This window comes from Pinus tabuliformis, chromosome Q, assembly GCF_031772625.1.
Source record: "Pinus tabuliformis cultivar Carrire ecotype Pingquan chromosome Q, CPIR1, whole genome shotgun sequence".
Taxonomy (NCBI): Eukaryota; Viridiplantae; Streptophyta; class Pinopsida; order Pinales; family Pinaceae; genus Pinus; species Pinus tabuliformis.
The window spans coordinates 948340650-948347473 of record NC_142296.1 but is presented as its reverse complement, the minus strand read 5'-3'; the positions used below and the strand labels follow the sequence as shown (position 1 = coordinate 948347473).

At 36.8% G+C, this 6824-nt stretch overlaps 1 non-coding gene across 1 annotated transcript; it reads left to right on the top strand.

Moving 5' to 3' along the window:
* The first annotated feature begins 5542 nt into the window (after positions 1-5542).
* Positions 5543-5702, top strand: LOC149222622 (U1 spliceosomal RNA). Its single transcript, XR_016249800.1, has one exon. It is a non-coding gene; the product is annotated as a U1 spliceosomal RNA (small nuclear RNA).
* Positions 5703-6824: the final 1122 nt, after the last annotated feature.

Below are 6824 nucleotides of genomic sequence, written 5' to 3'. Positions count from 1 at the left end.
ACAGGGGATAAACATTAAAAAAGGCAGTAGTAGGTCGAAGAATCGAGACTCCTGAGAAGCATGGGCAGTGGAAATGCAAAAGCGAACTTATCTAATGTTGTTTTTAACAAAATATTTATGTTTTCTTTTGGTTAATTCTTAACCTGTTTCATAGGAAAATGATATTTCTGTATCAATCCACAAATTAGAGTAGTTATTATATAGCGTCAATTATAATAAGCATGGAAATATAATCAAGGAAGCCATATAAATTATATTTTTCACGCTCCTAGAATTAAAGAAATTTGTTATAACTTATTTAAAATAACCATAGATAATTAAATCTTGGTTGATTTTGCAAATTATTAATCTAGATTTGTGAATTATTAATAGTATCCACAGAAAAAACAATAACAACAAAAATAAAAGTAAAAATATTTATAATTAAGTAATATATAAATAAATGAGAAAGAACAATATAATAACTTAACACAATCACATTAATAAATGTGGTTGATATCCTAATCATTATTATTGTTAATTATAATTTTTATTATAATAATTTTTTTTGCGAGAGATTTTTCGGCGAAAATCACATGAGAAACCATTTGTCGACGCGTTTCGAACCAACCAGTGTGGTTCATCGTCACGACGATGAACCACACTGGTTGGTTCGAAACGCGTCGACAAATGGTTTCTCATGTGATTTTCGCCGAAAAATCTCTCGCAAACTTGTTATGGATCACAGAAGCCTCAGCTCTACAATAATTTTTTTTGTTAATTTAATAATTTATTACCATTAATGATAATTATTCAAATTATTAGGTAATATAGAAACTTAAAGTATTTTTGAAAAAAAATTGATATTTATTAAGAAAACAATATACAATATTTCTTATAATATTTTTTCTAAATGTAATATCCATAAGCATAAAATTTCAGTTTGGAACATCTTTAGGCAAGGAGGAATTACCGTTGCTTTGAAAATAAATTTGATAAATTTGATATTTACTTATAATCTTAGTTTATTACCATTATAATTAATATTATATATATATATATATATATATATATATATATATATATATTTATTATTTTTATTTATTTATAATTATAATAATTAAGTAATTAGTTATTATAAATAATCATGGCCATAGTTGACCATGGACTCCTATAGTGGATGGGCACGAATAGGCATAACCACCATTTCAATGGTGACCATAATGAAGTCATGGTTAACTATAGAGACAAAATAGTTGAAATATGGTTGAAATCAACCATGGTCCAATGTCGCATTGTCACAAAGATTGTCTCGATATGAAAATCAGTAATGGTGAACCATGGTCTGACCTCGTATTGTGAGAAAGATTGTCTCAATCCCTCGGGTTCTAATATCAAAATATGAAAAATATTGTCTCAATCCCTTGGGTTTATTAATCCAAGGGTTCAAATTCCTAGGGTATAATATTATTCACATGGTTTATAATAGTAATCCTAAGTTTTAATATAAATCCCTTGTGTCTATAATCATGGTCAACCATGGTCCAACGTGAAGAAGAAGACTAGTTGCCTGTTCCAACGTCTCATTGTGACAAAGATTGTTTCAATATGAAAATCAACCATGGTCAATCATAGATCTAAAGGCTTTGGGAAGATATGCAAATATAAACATAGATCTATCTTAAGTCCTAATCTATCAAATTGCACCAATTGGGTAGTCGAATTGGCTTGGGAGTAAAACCAATTTGTTGTTATGTTGCATGTGGAATCTTAGTTTTTTTTTCATTCATTTACAACCAAAGTTCTAATTTTGGCTTATAATTTGAGATTTCTGGTCGGTGTTTCAAACTGTATGTGTTTGAGGAAGATAAATGAGTTCCCTAAAACAAAAACAAAAAAGTCTTAAACTTGTAGGTAGGATAATGCCCTACAAAAAATATATATTTCCTTTTCCAAATTGTTGGAGAAATTCAAAATTTATTTACAAAATTGTTATAGTCCTTTGTACACACATGTTTTAAACTATAAAAAAATTTCTTTGTACCGTTGTCTAGCACGAGGAAGTGACCAAGAATAAATATGGACGAATTGTACCAAAACAACCTTAGGTAGCAAATCAAGATCTATTTCTTCAACAAAGGGCTCATGATTTGTTTTCTTCAACATAAGACTCATGATTTGTAAGGCTCAAGGAGGCAGTAAGATTTCATTATAGCATGGTCCTTCTATTTTTTTGGTCTTTCGACAGTTGTCAAAGAAGCAATAATTAGTGTTATATGCTATCTATTGCCTTACAAGCATTAGTTAGTGTTATGTGTTATCTATTGCCTTACATAGGAATCATGATTTGTTTTCTACAACATAAGATTCGTGATTTCTAAAGCCCAAGGGAGCAGTAAGATTTCATTATATCACAGTCCTTGCCTTTTCTTGATATTTTTTTGTCTTTCAACAGTTGCCAAAGAAGCATTAATTAGTGTTATATTCTATCTATTGCCTTACGGCGTTTCCTTTGCAACATATGGTGCAAGTGCTAGTTAATAATATGTTATCAAGGGTGTTATGAAACCAGCTCACAAAAAGATAGAAAAGAGAGATAAAGGCCTTAGAATTCAGCCTCTTCGAGGGGGCAACCTCCTTTACATTACACAAATGAACAATTCTTGGATGATACAGATGACAAGACCTCCTTTCCATATATAGGAGTCTAAGGGGTCATAATATAATCGGAGCCGACATAACAATAGTAATGTAAGGGCACAACAATAACAATAGTGGGCTTCTATGGGGCACATTAGTAACAATATGGGCACTGCACGGGTACATCAATATAATAACGGGGTTGTACAAATAACAATAGGGGGTTACACTAGTAGTACAGGTGCCTAACAAAGGGACCCACTTTTAAATAATACCATTAAGATATCAATGCAAGAATTCATCATTCAACGTATAAAGAGCTCTCTTTGTCACCCTTAGGCCAAAGGAGTAGCAGCGTCTTCCAACGAGATATCGATGAAGAGGCCGACCAAAATTTGAAACATCAGCAGGGATAAATAGGATGACAAAGACTTGAGATTCTTAAGAGCATACGGGAAAACCCACAAGAACAAACATGCCATATCCCATTTCAAATTACGCAAGGACAAAAAGCAGTGGCACTCGATGCCTCCGACAACAAAAAATACATGCGTGCTTAAACTTGACATGATGGCGCCTATGGAAGATAGACCAATAGATATTACGACTTCACGACATGCATTACAATGCCTATAAAAACAAAAGGCGCACCGAAATCTCGCCATGGTCAAATATAAGAAATGAGCAATTCAAGAATGGAGACCTTGTACCAATATATGGCAATAAAACTAAGGGTAAGATGAGAAAATTGGAAATCACTAGACTTGGAACTTATATTGTCAAAGACATCAGAGCTAATTGCCTCGTCCAAATAGGAACACCCATTCTCATTCCTCGAGCGATGTTAGTCATCTCCCCACTTCATTCCATTTTGAGCTAAAACCAAATTGTCCCGTAGCCTGCGAAGAATGGCTTCTTTGGTTTGGTGTGAAGCGTGAAGTCAACTTTTTGTAGCTAGGGTGTGCCTGGTAAATAGGAAGCCACTGCTAGGAGTTTTTGGCCATAGGCAGCAACACATGGCGTCATTTAGGTAGCAGCGTGATGAGAGATATTACGCCACAATTCTGTAAGGGGTGGCCATCATTCTCATTGGTGTTGCCCTTTCGAGGCAAAGCATCTCAAACAAGTTTCCACGCACTTATTGACCACCTCTATCTGGCTATCAATTTGGGGATGACGGCGAGTGCTCACTTTCGATTGAGTACCCTAAAGTTTAAACGAATCCTGCTTGAAATTGTTGGTGAGTGTGGGATCTCGATTCAATGCAATGGAAAGTGTGATGGGATGCAACTTAAACATTGGGTCCGCAGAAACATGAGTAACCACAGAAGGTGTAAATGGGTCCGATAGGGTACAAAAGTGAGCACATTTGCAAACGTGGTCGAAGAACAGCATGGTGACATATTGGTTGTCTGTTTTCAGAAGGTCCACTGTGAATTCCATGGAAATGCCGGTCGTGATGGTGGTTGATATTGCTAGTGGTGGCGGTGCTTCTTCACCATCTCACCCTTGTTCCTTTAACAAGCACCACATGTAGGTACAAAATCCTAGATGTGTGTTTTCAAGCCTTCCTGCAAGGAAGAGCGCGTAGTCGATTTGTAGGTACCCTGAAAGCCAAAGTGCCCGTGGTGGGAGATGAACACAACTCCTCTAAGACGGGCATTGTTTTAAAGCACAATTTTGAATCAAAAGAATGCACGCTTTATGCTTCAAGGTATCTTGTTGCCGCGTGTAGCCCTCAGGGGGATTGGGATTCTCCTAAAGCACTTGGATGAATTGAACCGCCATGTCAATATCGAGCCATTCTTGACAAGCGTTGACGAGGCAATCAAGTACTGTAAGGATAGGGCAAAGAGAGATCCTTTCTCCTCATATTTCTGCAATAAAGCAGATGCCTCGTTGCCTTTGTTGTATATGATCTCATAATCATACGGATGCATCTTAGTGACCCATCTGTGTTTCTCCAAGGATGGTAACCTATCGTCGAGAAAATACTTCAAACTATGACGATGATCTCGATTTGGAAGCAACTCCATATAAGATATGGGTGTCAAGTCTCGACTACGCGAAAGATGGCCGTCATGTCTTTTCTCATAGGTGGACTTGCCCACGTTTTTGTCAATTGCATCAACATAGCGCCCACACCCCTACCTGATGCACCACATTCCAAGCGCAATTGGGCACTAGTAAAGTGGGTGCATTGCACATGGCTTCCTTTAAAGCTGAAAAGGCCCACTCGACAACATCGTTCCATACAAAAGGCACTTGTTTTTAAAGCCGAAAAGGCCTACTCGACAACATCATTCCAAAGTTACCGACAATATCTTACACGTAGCCGCAACAATTATTCCGTACATGGACGCATATCCACAATGGTAAGAACAAGGATCGAGCAAGGTTTGAACCTCAATGAAGGCCATGTTAGCTACCCAGTTTCACTAACGGGTATCAACAACGGCGATAATAACAGGGATGAAATTAACGAATTGAGAGTGCACCATGTTACCTACCCACTTTCAGTAATGGAGATGAACAACAAAAAGAATAATAAGGTAAAGATGAAATTAACAAATTGAGCGTGAAGAAAAATATAAAGATGAAATTATCAACGAGAGCAATAAGAATAAGGATGAAATTCTTCATTCAACACCACCAATAGTAATAAGGATGAAATTCTTCATTCAACACCACCAATAGTAATAAGGATGAAATTCTTCATTCAACACCACCAATAGTAATAAGGATGAAATTAAGCAATTGGGTGTGAATATTAATGAGGATGAAATTAAGCAATTGAGTGTGTATTTTTTAATTATGGATTGAGACATTATTGTATGGTGGATATATATATCCCACATTCAAAGTGGGGATGCACGGAAGGAAAGGAGGGGGTATAGAGGGGTAAGATGGGAATGTTCAAAACATACTTACCTGGGCGGGGTCAATCGATGATCAAGAAGGTCGATGGCCTAGGAAGACCACTTCCATTGCACTTGGGAGGGGGGTTTACCTAGCATCTCCCATCGAGGAGAGTGCACGTCATAATTTGTGGCAGCGGAGGCTCGCGTTCGCGCGGCCTCCACACAAAAATTAAAATCAAATTAAGTTAACTGCAACTACGGGAGCGTCCTTAAATCTAACAGTCTGTAATTCCAGTCCAATTAATTAGCGTCCGCAGCTCTGCTTTAAACCAAACTATTTGTAAATCCGGTTGAATAAATTACCGGAGGTCTTACTTCATGATTACATGCATAGTTGAGAGACGAGCGGAGTGCTCTGCTGCTGCTGCGAGGCGAGAGGAGAGGGATGCTACGCGATTCCGTGCTAATCTTCTTGTTACTGTTTGTTTGCAGCTGCCATTCCCTTTCACAGATTGATATTGCAGCTAATCTTTTTGTTACTGTTTTGTTTGTTGTTCAGATGCTATTCCTTTCACAGATTGATATTGGAGCTAATCTTTTTGTTACTGTTTTGTTTGTTGTTCAGATGCTATTCCTTTCACAGATTGATATTGGAGCTAATCTTTTTGTTACTGTTTTGTTTGTTGTTCAGATGCTATGCCTTTCACAGATTGATATTGGTGCTAATCTTCTTGTTACTGTTTGTTTGCAGCAGACGCCATCCCTTTCACAGGTTGATATTGGTGTTCCAACATATATAATAAACCCCACACCACACACGCCATTGATAGATTGACTCTCCACAACTCCAATTTCCTAAATTACAACCTCGTCTTCAATATTACTCCATACACCTCACGCTCAACTCAACTTTTTATTCCGGTTTATAGAGTCTACTTTTTCGGCTCTCACCTGAGAGAGAGAGAGAGAGATCCTGGTTTGGTTCATGTCCCAGCAGTAGCAGTAGCAGTGGAATTTATATTTGTCAAACGTTTTCACTGTATACGGCAAACGTTTCTTTCTTTCTTGTAGTTGGATATTCATGATGTGTTTGTTGTGTCGTATTAAGGGGACACTGTGTTTGTGCTGCTTTTCCTTTTTCAAGGGAAAGAAACAAAACAAAAAATGGCATATTTACTATTTCAAATAGAAATTTGAATATAAATGGTATATATTTACTATATGAAAAGAGAAATTTGAATATACAATGCTGCAATGGGCCTGAGCATTGAGGAAAAGATCTTTGTCAATATCAAAGCCTGACCAACAAAAGGAAAAAAGGGGGGAAGGCTACAAAGCCCAATT